We start from the raw sequence: 27290 nt of genomic DNA on the forward strand, positions 1-27290 counted from the left end.
TGTGCAACATGTCATATTTGTAGCAAACATCATGCACAGGGAGCATTTAAACCAAAGCGAGGAGTTTTCCAACACCACCCTATCCGTTCCATACTATTTGTATGGATTTCATAGAACTGAACAAATGTGAAGGGAAAAATACTGTTTAGTAATCATAGATATGTTTTCAAAATGGGTAGAAGCTTTTCCAACTAGAAATCCGGATGCAGCAACAGTGGCAAAGGCCCTAGTGAAAGAAATCATTCCTAGATTTGGCATACCGGAAAGAATTTATAGTGACAATGGGACACATTTTGTTAACCAGACGATACAGCAGCTTGGGAGATTTTTGGGATTTCTTTGAAAACCATTGTGCTTATCACCCTCAGTCAGCAGGACTGGTGGAGAGGTACAATGGAATCTTGAAAAACAAGTTGAGAAAATTAATGAGTGAGACTCAAAAGACTTGGATTTGCTGTCTGCCTTTAGCACTGCTGAGCATGAGAACTGTTCCAAATGTAAAGGGCTTGACCCCTTTTGAAATAGTGTTTGAAAGGGCATATTGTGTGCCACAATGGAAGGCCCTCATGCCTGCAGAGCTGGAGGCCGATGGCTCATTAGCTAGTTATATGAAAAGTTATTAACAAATAAGACTGTTTTGCAGTTGAACTCTTTTCAGATAAACAAGAAACAAAACCAGAAGCCGTGCTGACCCCGGGGTCCTGGATTTGGCTGAAAATCATAAAGAAAAAGAACTGGGCGAGTCCAAGGTGGGAAGGTCCGTACCAGGTACTGTTGGCAACACCCACTGCAGTAAAAATTGCTGAGAGATCATCTTGGGTTCATTTAACCCACTGTAAACCTGTTAAGAAATTCAGTTTGGACATACCACAGGAACAGGATGGCCAGAGGCAGAATGAATAAAAATGTGAAACAACCCCAGAGACACTGGTTCACTGGCCTACTGATCATACACTTAATAACTATGTTTGTAGTAACTTTTTTGTTGTTATGGTTTTCTTGCATATAACTACAGAAGTGAAATTAATAAACGTGATGAAGGACTGGCTACAGACTGGCACCCAAACTTTAACACATACCTGGCTATGAAACGAGTTTATGTAGAGACTATGAACGTTTCAAATTGCTGGGTCTGTACTGCAATACCCACAGCATATGGAGGACTTTTGATGTCTGCTGTCCCCTTGGGAATAAATGCAACTTGGGAAAACCTGTTATTTGACACAGGCACTGTGAGATCACAAGACAAAGTGGCATTACATTTGCCTGTTACTCAGAAAGGAATTGTTTGTTTTGTTAAAATGATACACTCCAGGTTGGTTGGAGTAACTGTAACATAACTGTGTCTTACAAATGTTATATAAAACCTATAGACCAAGGTACTAGTTGCAGCACGAATTATGATTCATATTTAAGCTTGATGAAAACAACATTGAGAAATGTGCAAAAATCTCCTGAAATATATAGACAATTCTCTGTTATAGATAAGAAAATGTTTCATTCAGGGTTAACCGCATCAGTACAAAAGTAGAAAACTGTTATTTTGTTTGTGGGAAAAAGGCCTATAAATGGTTACCTGAGAATTGGTCCGGCAGTTGTTTTTTGGGTTATCTGGTTCCAGCCATAAGACATACTGCAGAATTGCCCCTGGGTAAAATACGTAATGTAAGAGATGTAGCTCACCGAGCTGAAAATACAGTCAGAAAACCTACTAATCCAGTGGGTAAGATTGAAGCAAGCTGGAAGGATCATTCGTCTGTGAAGGACAAAGAAAAATTGACCCATATGGACTTGAGTGACAGTGTTATATCCTGGGCCGGAATATTCCCAACCTATGGAGCAGTCAAATCGATTTGGGAATTGAGAAAATTGTCAAAACTTCTCGAAGTAATGAGCAATGCGACTTTTTCCGCTCTTGAACTTGTGACTGATGAGATGAATGCAATGAGAACAGTTGTATTACAGAACCGAATGGCTCGACTTCACCCTAGCGGCGAGAGGTGGTACGTGCGCGCTTATCAAAGAAGAATGCTGTGCGTACATTCCAGACAACCAGCATGAAATTAATGATCACCTGGAGGTAATACAGCAGGTGTCAGCAATGGCGGAACCAGGCCCAAACCCACTGACGAACTTTTTCCAGAATCTGTTTGGGGGGTGGGGGTCGGTCCTTATGAACATTCTGATTGCAATTTGTGTGGTACTGCTCATAATTGGAGCATGTGTCTGCTGCGGGATACCCTGTGTGAAAAAATTAGTTAAAGACTTAGTTGATGTATCAGTGACTGAAACTATGTACCAAGATATAAAATTGAATTTGTTGATACCAAGTGAAAGTCTATCTGAAATATAAAACAAATGACTTACTTAGCTGAAAGTCCTTGAAAGGAAAAGGCTAAGAAATGAACTAATACTGTTTATGTTTCACATAGTATTAAATGCATTAAAAGGAGGGAGAATGTTAGAAAAATCTACATGCTGCCTAGAAAAATATATTTACAATGTGTGCTGCTTAGAAAATATATTTACATACATGCTGCCTAGAAAAATATATTTACAATGTGTGCTGCTTAGGAAGATGTGTATTTAATCATTCAAACATATATAAGTTGTGTGATCAAATATATAGAGAAATGTGTGCTTTAGTTAGGAATAAATGTACTTAAATCCATAATAAAAGAATAAAGGTTAGGTAATGCATTTAATTCTGTCTTACTAGAATAATAGTAGAAATAAACCTGCATATTATTGCTTGAAGCACAAGCTGCAGTGTAATCAGAAATTTGACCTTGGTAGCTTGCAGATGCAGTCTGGCTCATGTCTTTCAAGTAAAGATTATTTTGCAAAGTTAGAAAATAATAAATCTGTTCGCATGTGTGTCCTCTTTCCTGCCTCCACCAGGAGAGTAGCCTTGTGCGCACTATCTCTGATAGTGCGCAGCTGGGAACAAGAAAGACAAAGGGAGGCTTTAAGGAAGACATACATCTATTGTATTTAAACTAATCAGAGAACCTTGAATTGGCTACATCCTCAGGAGGTCATCGTGACTGACCAGCTGCTTGCAAGGCTGCAACATTCTCATGGGAAAAGGACTTTTTAAAAAACACAAATTCAGCACTTTTTATGAATTACTATGATGTAAAGACCCTGTCACTAACCACACCAGTGAGGTGGGCAAAACTGATAATGAAATGTATATAACCAATGTGTTTTGGTCAATAAAGCAGTCAAAATTCTATACAAACTTTGTGTATGGTTTTTTGCCTCCTAATGTACATTAGAAGCTTTAAGATACTCAAGCTCTCCTGCATTATTGTTTGTTATTAATTGACATTGTGTTTGAATAACTCAATGATTTTTACAGTCTGACTCTAACGAATTTATTTAACATAAATGTTCATTCAGACTAAAGTTTCTTTCATGTTTTTAATTCTAAGGAAAGTTTCTTTTATAGAACTGGCACAAATGCATATTTTGTTGGTTTATTATTGTATGCTGTATGGTGGACTTCTTTTGCTGGAGGGTGCATTGTAGATAACTATCACATCACTTTTTTATCCATCTGATATAAAACATTTTTTTTACCTGCAATTACTTCTATTTAAATTGTTTTTTTTTTTGTTTGTTTTAGGAGGATCAGCAGTTACAAGATTTTTGACAATCAGTTACAGAAAGAACAATCATCCTAGACTGATTTGCTGACCAAACATTCTTGTCTTTCTCATCCAGCTCTCATGTAGCATAACACTGATTATAGGTTTCATCCCAAGGTATTCCCGGAAAATGCAACTTGTGTTTTCCCTGCTGAGTTTCTCCTGTGAATTTAGTAAGATGAACTGGAACTCTGAAATATTTTGGTTTCTATTTAAGGGGTCACTGTTCATTGTACATTCTGGAATTTAGTATAACTTTTTTTCCCTCACCACTGCTATGATAATGAACTTCTTTAGCCCATTTTACTGTTAAGATTTAGAGACACTATGTTTGATTCCTAGGCTGTACCTGAAAAAGGTCCATTTTTGAGCAGTCCCCCTACTTGGCTATCGATAATAATAACAACATCAATAATAAACACTGCCAGACATTAGCACTGCTATGAAGTACCTTTGTAAAAATAACACGTAGAATTCTCTCTTGTGACAACAGTGAATGAAGGGTTTCATGTGGATGGGACTCCTAGTTTCATAGACCAGTGCTAGATGTGCTCATTTACTGCAAGGAAATTCTTAATTGTTTCTGTCGAACTGTTAAATATTTGGACATTTTGCGTCCATGCAGAAATGGCATACATAGTTTATAATGTTTTTATGAGACATTTCAGTAGCCCCTACCCTACTGAGGAATGAGATCACCATTAGACACCACACAGCTAACAATTTCTTTTCCTACTGCACCTAATTACCTAAAATTAAGAAAATACTCTCTCATTCCCAGAAAGTCCGGACACATGGTTCTTCTGGGGCAGATGGCTTTCATCTCTGATTCACAAATCTTACTGCTGCTATATGTCTTTCCCCCATTTATCTTATCTATTAAAGTGCCCATTGCAAGGAAGCATTGTATACAAGTACTGGAATGATGCAATGATGATTTTCCTACTCAGAGATTGTAATACTGAATAGTCTGCCATTTACAGACTTAATATCTCTGAGCCAATAAAAACAATCTTTACGTTTATCAACATTTTCATTATGAATGTCTCTATACAGTCTCTTATACCATCAATGTACCATCCTGTATTAAAAACTACAAGTACATACGGTTCAAGGTCACTGATCTAGCTGCACTTTGATGTGCATACATCTCCAAAATAATCAAATATTTATTTATTTAACATCACCAGACAAGGTTTATGTTATGCAATCATACCAACTATCAAGCTTTAGTTAAAGCAAGCCAGATTTCTCCATAATCTTTGAAAGGAACATTACTATTTCAAGTCAAATATTTAAAAAGCGTGGATAAAGGAAATATTCCTAATATTCATTTTTTTCAGTGATCTGAATGCCCTTGTTCAGAACCACTGATTTAAAGCAGCATAGCTAGCAAGGCTTCAGAAATGGTAATGGCACTGCATACATTAAAACTTGAAGGCACACATTAACAAAATTTATAAAGGCCTTCAGACACAGTTGCTTTTGATTAAACTTTCCAAAACTTTTGACCATAACTCTCAACCTTAACAAAGCCAAAACTAATTAAGGGACAAAGGCTCAAAATCAGGGATGGATTTTAATCATCACTGTTTGAAACTTAGAACATTGATAGAATAAAAGGTTTTGTATTAATTAGCATATATTTTCTGAAGGATATGAAGCCAGAAACCCATGTCTGCCACTATTTAGTGACTTATAATCTTTGGTGATTCTTCGCAAAACCATAAATCTTATGAGAAACAGACCAAATATATGAGACAAAAGTCTGGACATTCTGAAAATTTTGGACAGTTGAAATGCATGGTTCTAACACTTTTGCCTGTGTCTGACATTTCTAAAGCTTGAATAATTTTGTGATTATAGACATGCTTTAAGTGGTTCAGTAACTATATGAGTAAAATAAAAAATATCAAGTGTTAAGACTCACTATATAGAGGGCAACAGGAGTCATCCACATGACTTAATTTTAGGTCATCTGTTATAATCTGCCTTTAGGGACCTCGTGAGCCTATAGTGCAAGAAGATAATTCAGTTTGCTACAAAGGCTATTCTGTCTACCACCTTACTGCTTCTTCCAGACGAAGGTAGAATGACTCCTGCTCCTTCAGAGCATGATTATAGACTTATAGTCAAGATCATATCAGTGACAGAAACTCAGAAAAGGCAAGTTAGGTAACCGTCCTTAACTACCTACATTAGCATCCCTTAAAAGAAAAACTGAATTTAAGTACTTGGGTACCCATGTTGACGAGCAGATTCTTTGCTTTACACAATCATCACATTAACTTGAAGGGACTGCAAAAAGATTTCTAGTTTTAAGATGTGATCCCTGGCTTTACTGTGATCTTAAAAAAGGCTGGTTCTTAGTGAAAAAGTTAATTTGCAAGGCAGGAGTTTGGGTTTTCTTTCACTCTGGAGTTCATCTTGAGTCCATAACTGAAGTAGAAGAGAAATGTGAAGGCAGTGTTCATACTTTATAATCTATGCTCTGTATGAAAGCACCATGCTGTCATACCCTCCAGTAAGCCACAAATGCAGACCTACAAGTATTACTAAAATTTACCAAAATCAGAAGTTAATGACTTAATAGATACCCTTTATTACACAGTACCTCAAAGAAAAATGAATTACTACAACATATGACACACTTGTAGACCAAGGTGTATGGGATTGTTGACCCTCTGCTCTGAAGAGAATTTCTTTCTTGGAAAGTTTTTTTCCCCCTAGTAATTCAGAGCTTAGTGTGATTAAGATACACAAAAGTTATCTGAAGTTTAATTCTGTGCATGAATTGCTACAAATTATAAGTTGACAGAAAATCATAAGACAGCTCAGCTGGGATGAAAGTAGTGTTTTTTTTCTTTGAGTGTATGTGTGTGTGTGTGTGTGTGTGTGTGTGTGTGTGTGTGTGTGTGTGTGTGTGTGTGTGTGTGTGTGTGTGTGTCTCTGCATTCATGTGTCTCCTTTGTGGTCAAATCTAATTATTTCTACCCAACTTCTGGACAACATGAAAGAGATTAAGAGGCTGTCTAGACTGTAATGAATTACTAGGAAAAGCTCAAATTAAGCCACATTACCAAAAAAAAAAAAAAAAAAAGACAGAAAAGCATTCACTGCAATTATTTGATAATTTTTTTTAACTACGCAAAAAATGTTTTTCTGTCAGAAGTGAACAACTTGTCTGCCTAAATGATTCTTTAAATCACACACACACACACACACACACACACACACACACACACACACACACACACACACACAGATAAAATGATGTGACAAAAGTGAACAGAATAATAAAAAAGACTAAGCACTGTACCTAAACAGGTATATTGGACTTAACTGAAATAAACGTTTAGGGAAATTACATAATAAATGTTTTCGACTATACTCATATACTATATGAGAAGTACAGCAAATTTTTAAAAGAGACTAAATTATACAAATAGATCATCCCTTTCTTTGCAGCTAATAACACTTTACCCATGTGTACTTTCATTAACCAGGTAAACTCACTAGGCACTTAGGAGTAGTGTCAGCTATGTGACTTGGTAAGAATCACAGTAAGAGACTCAAACCCAGGACTATAGAATGAGACTGTTATTAATTTATCTACTTAATCATTCAAGCTAGACTGACAGACTAACCGCTGAAGTGATTTCTGCATTTAGACCCTCTTCAAAGAGGCACTTAAAGAGTGAGTGTGTGTGTGTGTGTGTGTGTGTGTGTGTGTGTGTGTGTGTGTGTGTATATATGCATAAATATATATATATATATATATATATATATATATATACACATATACATTTTATATATATATATATATATATATATATATATATATATACATATACACACACATATATATATATAATATATATATATATATATATATATATATATAAAATATATATATATATATATATTATATATATATATATATATATATATATATATATATATATACATATATATATATATATATATATATATATATATATATATATATATATATATATATATATATATATATATATAATTATACTATATATAATACATACAATGAACATACAATGTATGTACTGTACCTGTGTACTATGTATGTATTTTTTATTTTTATTTTTATTTTATTTTACATTTGTTGACCGGACTAGTCCAGCTGGATATATGTCCATTTTCAGTAGAGGCCTGGGGAGAAAAGCTACGCTTTAAACTAGATAAAATCAAGACAATACAAAAGAAACGCAATACAAAAAAGGATACATGTAATATGTAAAGTAAATAAAAATTTCTCCATCAGCTTAGGTTATATAGAAACTAAAAATAAACAGAATGTAAGAAGTAGGTTAATAAGGTAGAATGCAGTATTTTGACCAAGAGAAAGGGATAGAACATTCAATGTTTGTATATAGGGTAAGAATGTGTCTTTAAAAATGCTATTAAAAGGTTATGAAAGGTCAATAAAAAGGTAATGTCAGGTGTAAAAACACAGGGTAGGTGATGAAATTTTAGAGGACAGGGAAGTAGGAGAAAAAATCTTGAGGGTAAGTACAAGTGGAAGTAATAATAGTCAAAGTGGAAGAAATAGAAAGGTTTATGTATGAGGTGGGAAGATAAGAGTTCACAGAGGAATGAATAAGTAGTAAGGAGCATGCCCAGTAATAGCATGTTGGGAATAAGATACTAGGAAGGGGAAGAGTGAGGAATTGCTGTTATACTTCAAAGTGGGTAAGGAGGAGAGATGTAGAAAAGGTAATGGTGGGGGGTGGGGTTAGTCTGGGTTAGTACAAGGACAAAGCCATTGTGATTTTAAGTGAATTTTTAGTTGATTTTTAAAGAGAGGTAATGATGAAAGAGATGTAAGATTAGTGGGAAGTATGTTCCAAATCTTCCCCACAGAATTAGAGAAAAGAGAATCACCTGCCTTGTTGTGGGATTTCAGGGAGGTAACCAGTAGTTTATTTGCTGAGCGAAGGTTAGAAAGGTTTGTGTAGGGGGAGATAAGGCTACTGAGAATAGGAGTCTTACTAGGTTGATATAGTATTTTATGAGTAATGGAGAGTTGTTGAAATTTTAGCTGGTTATTTAGTTCCAGCCATCCTATAAGTTTTAGGTTTAGACAGTGATGTGTTCTAAATGAGGACCCAGTAGCAAACCTGGCAATATTGTTATACAAAGTAGACAGTTTGTTTAGGTTGCTTTTGGAAAGATTCGTATAAACTGGTGAGGCATAGAAGAGGGTGGAGATCAGATGGGTCTGGGCAATAGTAGTTCTGGCTTCTGGTGTAAGAAAAGGTTTTATTCTATATAAGGATCCAAGTTTTCTGTTTACAGTTTTGATGATGGCATTAATATGAGCATCAAAGTTGAGGTCGTGGTCAATCAATACACCTAAGAGTTTTGTAGTTGGGTCAAGAGCTATGATTGTACCATCAATGGAGGTAATAGAGAAATCTAGTGGGGTGGATTTGTTAGTTGGAGTAAATAATAATAGCTTGGTTTTTTTGGCATTAAGGAGGAGATGATGTTGTTGGAACCAGTTTTCAACATGGTTGAATACTGATTGGGTGGTGGCCTGGAGTTCAGATAAGGTGGTTGCTTTACAAATCAAAGTGGAGTCGTCTGCGTATTGTATGCAGGTAGGTAGAGGTAGATTAGTAGAAAGGTCGTTAATGAATATGGAGAATAGTAGAGGTCCCAGGATAGATCCCTGTGGGACACCAAGGGTAACAGGGAGATGCTTGGATAGATTATTATCCCAAAGAACAGCTTGCTGTCTATTGTGCATATAGGACTTGAACCACTGTAATGCCTGTGTGTCAAGTGAGAATGAGGTGAGTGTATTGAGTAATAATTGATGGTTGACCATATCAAAAGCTTTTGAGAGATCAATGAATAGTGCAGAGGAGAGCATGTCATTGTTACGATGTTTATTAATACAGTCTGTAAAGGATAGGAGAGCAGTAGTGGTACTGTGGAATGGTCTAAAACCATGTTGACAGTCAGCCAGGAGGTTATATTGGAGAATGTAGTCAAGAATTTGTTGGTGGATACATTTTTCCATAATTTTGGCTAATGGTGATAGTAGGGCTATGGGCCGGAAGTTAGAGAGTTCAGTTGAGTTCCCTCCTTTATGAAGTGGGATTATATGAGAGATTTTCCATAGTGAAGGAATGGAGCCTTCAGTTATGGTTCTATTAATAAGAATAGAGATGGGGTAGGCAAGAGCTTTAGCAGCAGTTTGAAGGTATTCAGGTGGTAGGAGATCAGCTGAGGGGTTAAAGGGTTTGAGCTTATGAAGCAGAGTATAGATGGGGGCTGTGGGAATAGGTTGTAAGTAAAAGGTAGGTGGTAAGGTAGTGGGGGAGGGTGATTGGGCAGGGCTGAGAGGTGGTAGGGAGTTTGCTAGAGATTGGATAGTTTCAGTAAAAAAGCTGTTAAAGGTATTAGCAATCTCATTTGGAGAGTTCTGGGAGAGACCTGATGGGGTTGGTGTTTTAGAGAGTCCTGGATGTAAGAGTTTATTTATGCCTGACCAGAAGCTTTTGGGTTGACTATGGTGATTTTGTTGGAGTTTGAAGAAATAATGTTTTTTATCCTGAAGTATTGATTTTTTTGGTTGCATTTCTTAGTTGTATAAAGTGTTGCTGATCAATTGGGTCTTTGGTGTTTCTCCATTTGGACCAGATTTTGTTTCTTTGTAGGATTTGTTGTCTGGTGTCTTTAGTGAGCCATGGGGCTGCTTTGCATCTAGTTCTTATGGAGCGTGAGGGGGCATGGAATTGTAAAATTTGTAGGAATGTGGAGTTAAAATGGGATACTGCTTTGTCAATTGGCAGGTGCCTTAAGGGTGACCAGTCACAGGCTTGAAGCTCGGTTTGAAAATTGACTGGATTAATTTTTTTTTGTTGCGGGTGATTTTAAAGGTAGGTTGATTTGGAATATAGGATTTTTGTCTGCATAGGTAGGTTAGTGAGTGGTCACTAATATCATCAGGAAGGACACTTACTTTGTAAGAGAGAGAGTGGCAGTTTATTAAGATCCAGTCTAATATACTTTCTTTTCCTGTGGGTTTATGGATCCTAGTGGGGGTGGTAATAGTCTGAGAGAAGCCATAGAGGTTTATATGGGTTGTGGGTTCTAAAGTGGTACAGGAACTCCAGTCTATATTAAAATCACTGAGTACTATGGTTTCTTGAGGGAAGGATGTAGAAAGCCAGCAGAGGATACTTTCTATGATGCTAATGTTTTTGCCTGGGGATAGGTAGGAGCATATTATATTAATAGATTTAGTATTATTGAGCTGGAGTTTGGCAATAAGAATTTCCACATTGGTTTCTAGAGGGGGTTGTACCTGTATGGATGAGACCTGTAAATCAGATTTGTGCAGTATTGCTACCCCACCACCCTTTTTGGTAATTTGGTCTAACCTCAGGATGTTATATCCAGGTGGGAGTATTTCATTGTCTTTTGTAACTGGTTTAAGCCAGGTTTCAGTTAAGCATAGGATATCAAAAGAGTGAGTATCTAGTAGAGCGTGCAGTTGGCTTACTTTATTGTTAACACTTCTTATATTGAGATGAGCTATAAGTAGTGAATTACTGGCAGTGAAAGGGGGGGGGGGTGAGTTGTGTTATGGTGTTGTTATAGGGTCCTGGGTTGGGATAAATGTCCCCATGAAGGAGTGGATATTTGTGAGGACTATATGGATGCTTCAGTGGTTTAGTGTAGTTAAGTTGTGCTTTCCTAAAATGTGTAAATGTAAAATGAGCTACTCTGTGGTATTTAGGTGATAGATAGGATGAGGAGGATGTTATGTTAGAATGGCTATGGATTTCAAGATTTATTATTAATGTTTGCTTTAGGGATTGGTGAGAAGATGAGAATTGTAGGTTTTCGTAGTAAGTGAGAGTATAGGGAATAGAGTGGATAGATAGTAGTAAAAGGAGGAGTGGCAGTTTTATGTAAATGAGTGTATAAGTAAAGGTCATGGTGAAGGAGGTGATAAATTATAGTAGGAAAGTAGGAGGTTGGAGTTAATGAGGGTGTGGTCTAAATGGGTGTGAAAGAGGTATTAGAGAGTGATTATTAGTATGTCAGTGGTTGTATAATTGGTAGGTTTGTACAGAGTGGTGAAAGATGATTTGATAGGAATGGCAGGGAGTGGCTTGGTAAGTATAAAGGTAGGACCCTTGGGGTGGGTGGGAATTGGGGGCAGGTATTCTACCTATGTTCCAAATTTCAGCTGTATACAACAAATCTATTAATTACCTTTATTTTTAAATGAATATTTTCTTGTTTGTTTTCTCCACGGTAACTGTTGATGTGCTGCATACCACTGAAAAAACATGTCTGCTGTAATTTGTGGGTATACTGATCATGTCTAAATATCTAAATGTAGCTGTAATTTTTCTATGTGGAGCTTTTCTCCCTGGACCTCTGCTGAAAAAGGGCTTTTTTGGCTCAGTCAGACACCCCCAGTTAACAAATGTAAAATAAATAAAAAAAAAAAAATATATATATATATATATATATATATATATATATATATATATATATATATATAAATGTATCTATCTTGTGTGTATGTGCGTCTGTGTGTGTGTGTGTGTGTGTGTGTGTGTGTGTGTGTGTGTGTGTGTGTGTGTGTGTATGGACCTACTAAATCAATGGAAGGAATACAACTTTATTTTTTGTGTTATCAGGTTTGCAATGACAAATCTGCTTAACAATGATTTTTTGAGCACTTTATTATAAAACACTATCCCTTTATAGGTGGCATAGTCATGGTGGTAGTTATCTGTTATGGGTGCCCAAGTTACATATAGTTAGCACTGCTGTCTCTCAATGGTTGGTTCTCTGGTGTGGTTTCTGTCTGGATTGTCTTTTGTGTGAAGTTAATATTTCCTTCCTGTATCTGTATAGGCTTTCTCAGGTTTCCTCCTAGATCCCAAAGACATGTAGGCAGGTGAACTGCTAATGTTCTAGGTAAATGAGTGTGTGTGCACATGTGCTTGTGTATTGCATGATGGACTGGTTTCCAATCCAGACCTGATTCCTTCCTTATTTCTTTCATAGGTTCAGACAGGCTTTGGATCCCTATAACCTTAAAATGGATGAAGTGTACATTGAAAATGGAAGGTTTATGGATTATCATAATACTGTTTCCAGTAATTATATTTCAGTTCAATCCCCAGTCTTATATATCACATTACTATAATGTAAATGGAAAATGTTTAATTAATGTAGATGACAAATACATACAAAAGCAATCCAAGCAATCATTATGTTTAACTACTACAAGAAAGAGGCTTAAGTGTTTAGTATTTTATATTTCTACTGATAGACAACATAAATTACCCTGTTTAAGTGATACCCTAAAGGTCACATGCAGTACTTCTGTTTGTCTATTTACCATTCAGTGAATGGCACCCCTGCCTGAGAGCCTGCCTTCACCCAGATTCTCCCCACCACTTATACAAACAATGCTCTTTTCCTTTCCTAGGTACATGAAGACATTGCAGCTTTTAAGGATAATGTTGAATTTGAAAATTAAAATGAATATCTATCTTAGGCTAAGCATTATATATATTTACTTGACGGACTGATAACATTTCCAAAGAATACCATCTGAGAGTTAATACACAACACACATACGAAAATAACACCAAAAATATAGAAGAGAAGGAAAATTAGCCTACATTGGCTACAATCACCAGGAAGGAGGAGTTATTTTATTTTTATTGTTACTATTTTTTTTTATTTTTTCAGTTGTGGTGGGGTTTCAGGCAAGGTGACACAGTCACATTCATTGACCCACCATTCCCTACAAAAGTAAGCTACAGCTTCATAGTGCCAACATACTCTTTTTCCACACTAGATGTACTGACTAGTTTGATCAGCATTGTAAACATTCCATCTGATGTTGTAAGTCTTATTTATTCCTTACTGTTAGGACTTTGGTTCCATCCTCAGAACCGACACGGCTGTTTCCAAGCTCGCACCAGCCAAAAACTCTCAGCTAAGACCTACCCATAATGCCCCTCCCATAGTTACTTCAGATCTTGTTTGCCATGTTCCTCATCAGACATGCCTAGCCATCTCTCTCAAAGCTAAGTGGAATATTGCAATTTTTGATATAGTTTCTCTTCAGAATTTCTTGTTTTTAGTCAGTTTAGCCTTTTCGCACTATCACCTATTTCCTGTCCTTTACCTTTGGTAATTAAATTTCTACCATCATTGGCACTGTCCCTCTCTCCTGCCTTTGGTAGGCCCTTCTTTAACATGTGGTATTTTTTAAATACCATCATTGGTATTCTCTTCCTTTTATTGTTTTCTCTTTGGGTCCCCCTTTGGTGCCTGTACTATGTCAGACAAAGTGAAGTTGGGGTTTAAACAGTGTGACAAGTATGGGCATAAGATGCCCAACTCAGAAGGACACACTCGCTGCATCTACTGTTTGGGTGTGGACCATATTAAAGCTGATTGTGACATTTGTGCTAGTTTTAGCAATCACACACTAGCAGAATGTAAGAATAAGTTTATTTTAAAAGGTTTAATTAAAAAACCTTTTTAGAAGGCTCTATCTGGGTTGGAGGTCTCACCCCCTCCAAAGACCAAGAAACATAAGGAAAAATGGAGTCACTTGGTTCCTACATCTGCATCAGTTATGGAACTGAGTCAGCTCCGTGCTTCTCCGGCACCCTCAGCGCAGACCTCTTTAGCACCAGGCCCTGTGTCTTCTCCCTTGGTGCTGTCTAAAATGTTGACTCTTATTTTGGTTCCAGGCTCGGCACCACCAGCTTTGGTGCCATCCTTAGTTCTGACATTGGCTCCTATGACTGTACCTGCTTCAGCACCATCCCCGGACATGGTGCCGATATATTCTTAGGCTCCACAAATTATGACCTTGGCTCCTAAAGTTGAATATCTGCCAAGAACAAGATACTCTCTGACATATGACCCCTTTTTTGGGGCATAGGTTTAGCCCTTTCCTTGAAAGACCTGATTCTCCTTCAGCAGCATCCTTTAGATCCACCAGGAGTTTTTCTGAACTAGACCTAGTACGGGTTGTGGACCAGCTTCTGGCAGCTAGGGGACTGCCCACTCCAGCTAAACCTTCTGTCCCTCTTGGCTCAAAATCCTTCACAGCATATTCTCCTGTTTATCCCCCTCCGGCCTCTACCCAGGTCCTGGAGATCTCGGTACCGATGTCCACCCCGTTGCATACTGTCTCGGTTCTGACTGTGTTTTTTTCACCAATCACCCTTGCTGCATTGGCTCTGGTGGAGCCAGTGCTCTCTCGGAGCAGTGCTTGGACCATCAGCACCATGGTACCTAGCCCAGTGCCTATTTCTTTGCTGGTGCCATCTATGTCCATGGCTGCAATGGCTTCCAGTCCTCTCGGAGCTCCTTACCTGGATATGGGCTCTTCAGGGAGGGGTGTGACCCTGGTTCCCAGGTTGTTCTTCTTGGGTCCAGGCTACCATCCCTCCTTGGGTGGGCCTGCCTTCTAGGTGATGGAGAGGGTTCTTGCCTTCGCAGGCTCACAGTCAGCATCAATGACATCAGCATCAGAACCCCCCCCCAGCATGCAGCTGTCCCAACTCCCTACTTTGGGATCCTAGGCATAGGAGCTGCAAGACCCCCCCCCCTTTGAAGGAACCCTTTTTCTGGAGTCCTCCTCAGAAGAGCCCACTGGGCAGCCATCCCAGAAGAAATAGTGCAAGAGGAAGCACCTTGATTCCCCGGAGGAATCTATCACAGAAGACATTGATTGTGATGAGGGAGAAGGGTCCCCACGGTCTCCCCCAGACAACATCTCATTCGGAGACATTCTCGAAATCCTCAAGCAGCGGGGAGACTGTAAGTCCTCTAACCCTTCTTCTGAGGAATCGGTGTTCTTGCAGACCTTCTGTGCCCAGCCATCTACTTCCTGGGTGACCCCACCTGCAGATGAGCTTGTTAAGCTGATTGTGCAGTGTGCCTGGAAGGCCCCGGACAACATAGAACCTGTCCCCGGGAGACCGGACAAAATTCTATCCACACCTGAAGACCAGCCCCACTGGTCCAAGCAGTTGACAGTTGATTCCATGGTCATGGCGGCAGCCACCAAGAGGGAAATGGCAGAAGATAGTTCCACTGTCCATCCTCTGAAGAGGGAGTCTTGGACCATGAGCAGAATAGGGAAGCAGACCTATGCTTCAGTGACCTTTGCCATTTGGTTGCTGAACTATCTGGCACACTTCAGTCACCTCCAAAGTGATCTAATATCTGAAATGTCCTCCTCTTTGGTGGGTGTACTGCCTGATGAGGTACGTGACACTGACACCTTGCAGCTAGCTACTCTTGAATCTATCTTGAACTCTTTGACGTGTTTGATATGTTACACCACTGAGGTGGCAGCTCAAGCTGCTGCATCAGGCATTGTCATGAGACGTAATGCTTGGATGTGGTTGTGCGATTTCGCAGACCCCTTTAAATCTTCCTTCATCAATATGCCTGTTGACGAAGCTGCACTTTTTGGTCCCAAAGTACGAGACACACTAGCATGAAGTGAGAAAGGTGAAAAGACCTTGTCTGCTGTGGGCATATGCTTTTCCACCCCCCCCTAGAGGCCCTACTCCAGGAACCAGAAGGGAGGAAAAATGTGGTTCAGAAAATCCCAAGGATCTTTTTGTGACACTCGTGGTGAACAATCCCCTCAGGGCAGAGGGGCAACTCATCTGGAAGACGCCCTTTTCGGGGTAGAGGGGGTCTGTGTAACCAGGTCACTAGAGATTCCTTCTGCGGTAGACCCTTCCAGCGCTCCTGAGCAGCGGCCTGATTGCTTTCCTCTGGAAGCAGTCGGGGTTGTTTTTCTCTGCACCTACCAGCCTGGCAAATTATTACTACTGATATTTGGGTGCAGAGAATAATATCCAGAGGCTACCAAATACCATTTGATTTAATTCCCAGACCCATCAAACGAATCCCTGATGTGCCACCCAATCAGAGGGAATTAGAAATAGAAAAGCTGCTAAGAAAAAGAGTCATCTAACCAGTCCAACTGGATCAGAGAGGATCCGGGTTTTACTCCAGGTTCTTTTTAGTGCCAAAAAAGACAGGGGACTGGAGACCAATTCTGGATCTCAGCCTACTGAACAAGTTTATCAAACCTCAAAAATTCCAGATGGTCACGGTACAGTCCATTCTCCCCTTTCTAGGGAGGTACAACTGGATGTGCTCTATAGACCTCCAAGACACATACTACCACATAAAGATGAATCACTGCTCCCGGAGGTTTCTCCACTTCTGGCTGAGAGCCAATCACTACCAGTTCAGGGCACTGCCATTCGGTCTCTCGACAGCCCCCTGAGTGTTCACCAAATGTATGGCAGTTGTAGCAGCTCATCTTTGACTACAAGAATTCCAGGTGTTTCTGTATCTAGATGATTGACTCCTTACCGCTCCGACCAGGAATCTTCTAATCCGCAGCCTCTGTTACACTTAAGGTCTTGCTCTCTGCTTGGGGATGACAATCAACAAGGACAAATCTCAAATATCATCAACAAAGACACTGGAATTTATTGGAGCAGTCTTCGACACAACATCCTGTCAAGCTTCTCTCCCTCCTCACAGGCTTTCGAAAATAAGACACCAAATCCAAGCCCTCCTTCCACAGACCTATGTACCAGCATGCCTTGCACTGCAACTCTTAGGCTCCATGGCAGCTGCCATTACTTTAGTACCACTGGTGAGGCTGCACATGAGAATCCTGCAGTGGCTCATTTCTGCACAATGGTCGATCTTAACTCACCCACTTGAGCACATGTTATGTCTTACAAACCGTTGCAAGGAAGAAATGTTATGGTGGATGAAGTCACAAATGAATCTTTGGTGTTGACCATTCTGTCTTCCCCAGCCCACAGCCACGGTAACCAAGGACACTTTCCAGTTAGGGTGGGTGGGGGGGGGGGCATTTCCAGGGAAAGACAGTCCAAGGCACCTGGTCCCCCATGGAGGCCAAGTTGCACATAAATGTCCTGGAACTGAGGGCAGTTCTCTTAGCATTGCAAGTGTTCCATACATCCCTGCCTTCTGGGACCATTGCAATTCAGTCGGACAACATGTCAGGCATCTGGTATATCAACAAGCAAGGCAGAACCAGGTCTTACCCCCTGTGTTAGGAAGCCATGAGGATTTGGCATAGCTTCCAACCACTTTCTTATAGCAGTGCACATTCCCGGGAGTTCTAACCTTATTGCGTACAGTCTGAGCAGGAACATCCTGATGTCTCACGAGTGGTCCCTCAATCCTGTAATAGCAGATTAGATTTTCCACCACTGGGGCAAGCCTTGCTGCAATCTGTTTGCTTCCCCCCTAAACCACAAATGCAGAAGCTACTTTGCCCTGATCCCCCCTCAGGGGAACCCCCAAGGGACCATCTATTGCATGATTGGCCCCCAGGTCTACTTTATACCTTTCCTCCATTTCCCCTCATTCTAAAATTCCTCCAGAAAGCTCAAAGGTTGAGAAGCAAAGTGATTCTCATTGCCCCTTATTGGCCCCATCAAGTCTGGTTCCTGTTCCTATGACTTATCTGATTCACAGCCTGGATCCTGGATCATTCCTAAGGCCTGTTATCTCATCCTCAGGGACCGATTCATCCCAATCTCCACAGCCCTAAGCTCACAGCTTGGTTCCTCCACTTCCAATGATTGCCAGGCTGCCTGACATCCCATCTCCCGTTCGTGAAATTCTTCTGGTTTCAAACAAGCCTTCCACCAGGAATGTTTATTCTAGTAAATGGACTAGGTTCTTTATTTGGGCCAAAGATCAGAACTTAGATCCCTTCTCTATGCCTATTCAAAAGATCCTTCAATACCCGATTATTCTTTTACATGCAGGAGCCTCAGCATCGACAATTACTGTACATTTGGCAGCTATCACCAATTTTCATAATGGATTTAATAATTCTTCAATTATGTCACACCGCCTATGCAAGACCTTTTTGAAAGGAGTATTACACATTAAACCTCCAGTCAAACACCCCTTAGAACCCTGGTACTTGACCTTGGTGCTTCAATCTCTCACAGGCCCTCCTTTTGAGCCTTTTGATTCATGTGATATGAAGTTTTTGTCATGCAAGACCCTACTTCTATTAGCGCTTACTTCAGCGAGAAGAGTATCTGAGCTCCAGGCCTTGAGTGTCAAGAGACCTTACTTGAACTTTCACAGGGATAGGGTGTCCCTTTGTACTGACCACTCTTTCTTGCCCAAAGTAATTTCTGGATTTTCCATGAATCAATCTATTGACCTGCCTCTTTTCTTCCCTTAGCATTCTAACAGAGGGCAGTACATTTTGCACACCCTTGATGTGCATCAGCAGCTTCATTGTTATTTGGAAAGGACTAAATCTTTCAGAAAAACAGATCAATTGTTTGTGGCCTTTGCAGGACCCAGATTGGGTAAACCTGTCTCCAAAGTGACTTTATCCTCCTGGCTTAGAAACATCATTATCTTTATCTACCAACAGAATAAGCTATCCTTACCTTCCAGAATAGAGGCTCATTCTACCAGATCTATGGCTACTTCTGTAGCATTCCATTCCAGAGCCTCTATGGATGATATCTGCACAGCAGCCACTTGGGCAAGACCTCATACCTTTATTTCTCATTACAAATTGGATTTGGCCTCCAGGGGACGAGCATCTTTTGGTTCTATGGTGCTCAGGAATATCCTTCCTTAGGGCCACCCAGGACTCAAGTAGCTGGGGATTCGGTCCTAACAGTAAGGAATGAATAAAGATTTACAACATCAGATAAAGAAGTTATGTTTTACCATAACGTTCCATCTGTGTTGTAGATTTATTTATTTATTTTATTTATTTATTTATTGCAGTTGGTTTACCAGGATAGTCCATTGGGCCATAATGAACCCGTTTTCAATGGAGTCCTGGGAAGAAAAGCTCCAAAATACATTCTACATACTTACATACACACATTCATACATACATTCAAAGTTTCACAATAGGTACAACAGGTAATAAAATTAAAGCAATATCAGATAGGACAGCAAGTGTACAGTTAAATACATTGTGCAGAAAAACGTATTAACTATTTAGCACAAAATATATCCATTTATACAGAATAGTTAGGAAAACATAGTTACTAAAATGGAAGAGGAGGTACAATGACATGATGTAGAGGGGGAAGAAGAAAACATATGGACTTGTCTAATAAATTCTATGGAATTTTCTGGGTATATTAAAGATGTAAGCAGAGTACAGAGGGATGAGAGAAGGAGAAGAGTAGGTTATGTAGGGTGGGAGCAGGAGCATTCCCACTGTGATGCTAGATGTGTATAAAGAGATTTTTTGAAAGCAGAGTGATTAGAGGTGGTACGGATGAGTGGAGGAAGGGAGTTCCAGAGGCGAGCTAGGTTGAAGGATAGGAGGTTTTTGCCTGGGGGATGTGTAGGTTTATGGACTTTGAGTAGGTTTTGATTGTTTGATCTTAATACTCTATTGGGTAGGTGCATATTAAAGGCAGAAGAAAGGGAAGGACAGAGGGAGGGGTTGAGAATAAGCTTATGGGCTAGAGTTAGTTGAGTGTAAGTTAATTGATTGGGAAGTTCTAGCCATTTTAGTTTCTGGAGGGAAAAACAGTGGTGGGTGGAAGACTTGTGGCTGGTGGCTTAATTTTGCAATTTTGTTGTAGCAAGAGGAAAGTTGTTTTTTGAGAGAGGATTGAAGATTAGTTAGGAGTGGGGCGCCATAGAGAAGGGAGGGGATAAGGAAGGACGTAGCGAGAGTTATTTTAGTAGCAGAGGTAAGGTAGGCATTTTGTCTATAAAGCATGCCGAGTTTTTGATGTTTTTTTTTGATATTTTTTTGTAGGTGAGAGGTAAATTTAAGTTGGTTGTCAATTTGTACCCCAAGTAGCTTGGTCTCTGACACCAATTCTAGGGGTGAGTTATTTTGGCTAGTGATTGAAAATGTATTCATATCGAGAGAAGTAGCTTTAGAAGGAGTAAAAATCATTAGCTTGGTCTTGGAGGCGTTGAGAGCTAGGTGATTTTTTAACATCCATTGCTCTGTTGTAGAGAAGGCATCTTGAGTTAGTTTTTAAAGTGTAGAGATAGAAGTGGCTGAGCAAATGATAGTTGAATCGTCTGCATATTGGATGATGTTTGAGAATGGGATTGATTTGTGGAAGTCATTTATAAATATGTTGAAAAGAACAGGACCTAGAATGGAGCCTTGTGGAACACCTGTCGGGGTACTAAGGAATGAGGAGGTAGTTTTTTTCCATTTTACTGCTTGATTTCGGTTGGATAGGTAACTAGAGAACCATTGCAAGGAGGAGGAAGAAAGGTTAAGTTCTGAGAGTTTAGTTAAGAGTAGGCTGTGTGAGATGGTATCGAAGGCTTTGGAGAGGTTGAGTAGTAAGGTAGAAACAATTTGGCCAGAATCACGAGCTCTATTTACCGTTTCAAGGAAGGAGAGGAGGGCTGTCATAATGCTGTGGTTAGGTCTGAAGCCATGCTGTGTGAGAGTTATAAGGTGATTTTCTAGGAGATGAGGAAGGAGTTGAAGTTGGACACATTTTTCTAGGATTTTAGAAATGGGGGACAGGATGGCTATGGGACGAAAGTTAGTGACGTTGTTATTGTTGCCCCCTTTGTGGAGGGGAATAATATATGCCTGTTTCCAGATTTGGGGAACTGTGCATTCTTTTAGGGAATGGCTAATTAAGATGCTAATGGGATATGCAAGTGTTTCAGCAGCTGTACTAAGAAAGTAGGAAGGTGTATTATCAGGGACGTTGGTGCATGGTTTCAATTTCAGAAGGAGTTTCTTTATAGTAGATGTAGGCATGGGATTGAATGAGAGGAGAGAGGAGTTGGGAGAGGGAGAGTTGGAGGGTGGAGGTGCTTGGGCTAAAGGTTGGGTAGAGGAAGAGGTAGAGAAGTTAGAGGATGGGAAACAGGAAGTAGAAGTGGGGAAGGATAGCGTGTGAGTGGGGGAGTGGGGGGTGAGGGGGTGTTTGAGAGCATGGTGGAGTTGGAGAATGAAGAGGTCAGTTTGGCAATAGAGTCAATAAAAATGAGTTAAATTGGGTGGCCAGATCTAGTTCAGAGGCATTTGAGTCTGGGGTGGGAGTATCTGGTGTACTAGGATGAAGGAGACTAGAGATACCTTTCCAGAATTTCTGAGGGTTGTTTTTATTTTGGTTTTGGAGTGTAGAAAAATAGTTTCGTTGATCAGAAGTGATGATTTTCTTTACTTTATTTTGAAGCATTTTATATTCATTAAGGAGCAGATCTGTCTTAAGTTTCTGGTAGCATGCCCAGACTTTATCTCTATGTCTCATAAGAGCAAGAGTATGTTTAGAGAGCCAGGGGGCTGATTTTGTTTTTATTCTCTTTGTCCTTAAGGGAGCTTGAGAGTCGAGTAATTTCAAGAATGTTGTATTAAAGTGTGACACTGCCATGTCTAGGGGTAGTGTTTTTAGATAGTTCCAATTAATTGCTTGTAAGGAATTTACGAAGGTAGTTGGGTTGAACTTTTTCTGGTCATGGATAGTTATATAGTTGTGGGTTTGTTGAAGGACAGTGGGAAGTCGGTTGGTGAAAATGGGTGAATGATCACTAAGGGAGTCTGGAAGGGTGCCACTGTCGGAGAAATAGTGGGGATGGGAGACAAGGATCCAATCCAGTATACTTCCGCTGGAGAGGTTTTTTGCAGGGCGAGTTACTGAATTGATGAGTTGAGAGAAATTGTAGAGGTTAATATTTAAGGAGTTTGTTGGAGATTGAATACAGGCCCAGTTGATGTTTACATCTCCCAGGATTATGGTTTCGGTGCTAATGTTACTAGAAATCCAAGAAAGGATAAGTTCAAGAGTGGGGATATTATCCCCTGGGGGTATATAAAGGGATGCTAGACATATGTGTTTGTGATTATTGATTTGTAGTAGAGTAAGAAGAAGTTCAGCATTGTTAAAGTGTGGAGTAGGTTTATTGTAGGGAGTGACTGCTAGGGAGGATGAATATATGAGGGCTACCCCTCCACCCTTTTTGAGAGGCCTGTCTTTCCTGATGATGGAGTAGTTTGGGGGAATAATTTCAGAGTCATTTATATGTGGTTTTAACCAGGTTTCAGAAATAGACAGGATGTCAGGTTTATTGTGTATGAGCCAAGCATGGAGGTTTGGGACTTTATTTACTATACTTTGGGAGTTTAAGGAGGTAAATAATAAGGATTTATTTGTGGCTGTTATAGGGGAGGGGCCTGGGTTTGGGTGGATATCACCAGAAATGAGAGTGCTAATGCGATGTAGTATGAAACAGTTTATGTGGGCAGATAGTAAGGTAAAGAGATTGGGTTCTGTTGTAAATTGGAGGGATTTGCTGGTAGTTATAAAGATGGGGAGTGTATGGTAGGAGAAAAGTTTGCATTGGAAGAGAAGGAGATTGTTAGAGGGATACAGATAGGGGGAAATAATAGAGTATGAATGTGAGAGAGGTGAGTTCTGATAATTAGTTATGTGAAAGTGTTGGGAGTGTAGGGAAAAAGTAGGTTGGGAGAGATGGTCGCAATAGAATGAAGAGAGGAGAAAGAAAAGAGAAAGGGAGATGAGACAGAGTTTTGAAAGCATGTTGGGAAGGAAATGACAGAATAATAGTTGTGAGTAGAGTTAAAGGATACTTAAGTATAGAGCAGCAGGTAGATTTCTTACGTAGTATTAAGTATGTGGAGAGTTGTACTATATGTGGGGGGGGGTGTGGTGTGGGTGTGGGAAGGGAGTGGTTTAGGCCAGGAATGATGATGATAGGGGTTTGTATGAGGGTTATATGAGGGCTGGTTTTGGCGGGAAAAAAGGAAGGTGTGCCTAGATGTATGTTACTGATTGGAGTAGACTAGCAGTGGGTGTGGTTTATGGGGGGATAAAGGTAGACGTGCTGGGGGCAGGTGGGAATTGGGGGCAGGGTAGGGGAGCAGAGTGAGCCCGAAGGGCGAACGGAGCGGGTAGAGCCCAGTAGAGCAGAAGAGGAGTGAAAAACTATCAGTAGAGCAGTGTTCAAGAAGGGTAAGTAGTAGATGGGTAAGTGGAGAGGGCCTAGATATGGTAGGGAAGTGGACTAAAAGTATCAGGGGAAAGAGAGAGGGACTGAGATGTGAGAACTAAGAGTCTGAAGGAGAGAATGTCAAGATCAGAATAAGTCTAATATCAAGGGGAATGGATATCCTCTAGTGGATAGAAGCTATTTACTCACCAGGGAAAAGAAAAAAAAATTAGGGCTAAGTAGATAAGGGGAGAAGGGAGCAACAGTACAGGGAAAAAGAGTGAGGAATGGAGGGCAAGGAGTAGAGTTGGGGGGGGGGGTTAGGCTGCTGGCACTCCAGACAGGGAGAATATGACTTCAGCTAGTAGGAGTACAAGAGTTTTCAGGCTTAGTAAAAACACATACTTTCTTGAGATCTTTTAGAGAGCCTCTTGGGAGCGTTTTCTTCAAAGGAAGTTGAAGCAGCACAGGGTATTTATTGCTAAGGCAATAGGGAGTAAAGCTTTGGTTGGGTCCAGTATCCACCCAGGCAAAAACACAGGGGGAGATTCAGGGCAAGAGAGCTGGAGGACAGGAAGGAAGGTAGAAGTCTGTTAGTGACAGATAAAAATACACTTATCAACTACTACTGTTTAAATAAGGAGGTATGACTAAAACAGACAAGCTCTACTGTTATTCACAGGAAACAACCTGAACATCTAATCAAGCACTTTACAAATTAACATTGTTCAGTAGGCAGCAAATATAACAATAAAATAAAAAACAAAATGTATGCAGGAGGAGTCAGGTAGTATTGGAATTATAAGCAGATAAGGTTAAAAACTATGTGCCTCTCAACTGTGTTTTACAGCGCACGTGTGAGGTAGCTCAGTGCTAATAAAGGCTATCGCCGGTAGATAAAGACCATCCATGTAGTTAACAATTTCTCATACAACAGTTTCTCATACAATCAGAGAACTTGCTGGAGTCAAAAATGAAAAACGGAACAGCTAAATCACGAACAGTGTTTATAAGCTTGACCATATTAGTGCCCCAGTGAGTCAGTAGTACTTCACTGTTGGGTTAATATACTCCTAATACAATATGGAGACTATAACTACTTACAAGAACAGTAGCATTTGCTACAGAATTAACTGAACCACATGCGAGAGGCTAGCGTACCAACTGGGCTAGCGTCGCTATCAAAAGAAGAGGAACAGAATTAACTGAACCACATCCTTCTTTTAAAGGAGAGAGGCAGGATTAGTTAGTTAGGATTAGGATTAGATAAGTAGATTTTATTCATTCATTATTTCCCGCCCTCCTTCCCCCTGCCTGGACTCCTGCTGGACTTTAGGAACTCCTGGTTAGTGTATTTGCTCAGACAGAGCCTCCTACTGTTTTTCTATTACTACCTCTATTATATAGGGGTGGGCAAACATGATCTGGAGTAACTATGAGAGGCACATTATGGGTAGGTCTTAGCTGAGAGTTTTTGGCCTACACGAGCTTGGGAACAACTGTGTCGGTTCTGAGGATGGAACCAAAGTCCTAACAGTAATGAATGAATAAAGATCTACAATATAGATGGAATGTTATGGTAAGACATAACTTCTTTTTTCTTGCATTGCAATGTGATTTGCTTGAGTTTGTCCTCGAGATTAAGGCTCAGATTTACATGTTGTCTCATTGGATTATTGCTTTCAGTGTTTGCTTTCACCATGTAAGTACACAGCAGTAATAAAAGAGTAAAAGAAAAGACAAGAACGTGCTACCATTTTTGTCACTTTGTTGCAGAACTCAGTGTGGCAACAACTGCTTTAGGTAGCTTCTGTAGATTTTTACGAATAGGGTGTCTTATGAATGGGTTCTATTGTAGCTTCTGAAGTAGTTTTACTCTTTCTTTTGCAGTGCCAGTTTATTTTTTATTCATATAATGAGAATTATATTCTGATTTGTTGGTTTTAGTTTTAGTTACCCTTCTTCGTTAATTTGAATCTGATCTATTTTGCTGGTAGGGCTGCTTTTAAATAATTAGTTATGGTCAAGTACTCTCTTTTACTTTTTATTCTTTAAAGTTATATTATTCTGATAAGAACAACCTTATCTTCTAAGTGGTTAATTTAGGTGGACAGTGCTGCTTGAGGAAACTGTGTGTGTATTTTGTGTGTGTAGTGTGAAATGACTTTTTTTACATTAAAATGAATGGAAATTAAATCTGTTCATAGGTTGAAAGGTTGATAGGCCTATATTAGGTTTCTGGTAGATAAATCATTGGTACCCTATCCTTAAGATTCCATTTAATCAGAACCTTAGAACACAACATAACCACCTACTAATTTCTTCTTCTTTCAATGTGGGTTTGATGGACTAGACCAGAGGTACATTTTATGGTTTCTTATCCATTTATTCAGGTTGTGTTTGAGGAGTGTTTTGGCTAGCCTGAAACAAGACTTGTCAAACCACCTACAGAAATTATTTACCCTAACCTGCACTCTTCTCATAATCTCCTCTCCATCCTTCTTCCTTCTATAACCATAATATGAACAGGTCTACTTTGTTTCCTTGAATCTCTTTTCACTGAATTTCATTTTACTCCAAATACACAGCTGAAAACTCTAATTAATGAAAACTCATTTCACTGAACTGAACTTAGTATATATGGCACTGTGTAGAGTACTGCAAGGCAAGTAAAAGGTATATGCCCTTTTCCCCACTGTAGTGCGATCCTGGAGTTAGTATATATAGGTAGGGGGGTGTGGCGGGCACAGCCCCCCACCTTATTTGTTTTATATTGTATTTTACTAAAAACTTGAAAACAATACATTTTAAACAATAGACATGCATAGTTACAACATCAATGACTAACTCTCTCCAAAAGACAGTATGTACCCATATAAGTGGTGGGCTGTGCCCCCCACACCCCCCCCAACTATATATACTAACTCCAGGATCGCACTACAGTGAGGAAAAGGGTATATACCTTTACTTGTCTTGCAGTACTCTATACAGTGCCATATATACTAACTGTGATTCAGTAAAATGAGTTTTCAGTAATTTGAGTTTTCAGCGATGTGGTTGGGGTAAAATAAAATTCAGTGAAATGAGATTCAAGAAAACAAAGTAGACCCATATGAACACCTCTCTCATACTAAGACATCACTCAGTTTCAACTCACTGTCTCTAACCATATAATCGCTAGTATCTCATTAAATATCTTATTCGAATTGTCTCTGGTCTCATTTATCACAGACTAATCTATGTCACAAATAATATGACGATTGAGTTTTTTCTCACATATTCTCAAACTCATGTTATTGTTATTCATTGCACTCTACTGTGAAACATATGTTCTATGTTTTTCTCATTACAATATTTTTTTCACTCATGTTTTGTAGTGCAGCATGATACTTTTACTTTGTAAAATAAATATCTGTACTTGATGCATTGTAATGTACATGATACTTTGTGATTGAAAATATCAGTACTTGTTTTTTGAAATATTGTAATTGTGGAACTTTTCTCACTGAGCGTCTGCTGAAAATGGGGACTTTCTGGCTCAGTTAGACTTTCTCGATAAACTAATCTCAAATAAATACTTTATCC

This window comes from Protopterus annectens, chromosome 9.part0, assembly GCF_019279795.1.
Source record: "Protopterus annectens isolate FY-2018-M chromosome 9.part0, PAN1.0, whole genome shotgun sequence".
NCBI classification, from domain to species: domain Eukaryota; kingdom Metazoa; phylum Chordata; order Ceratodontiformes; family Protopteridae; genus Protopterus; species Protopterus annectens.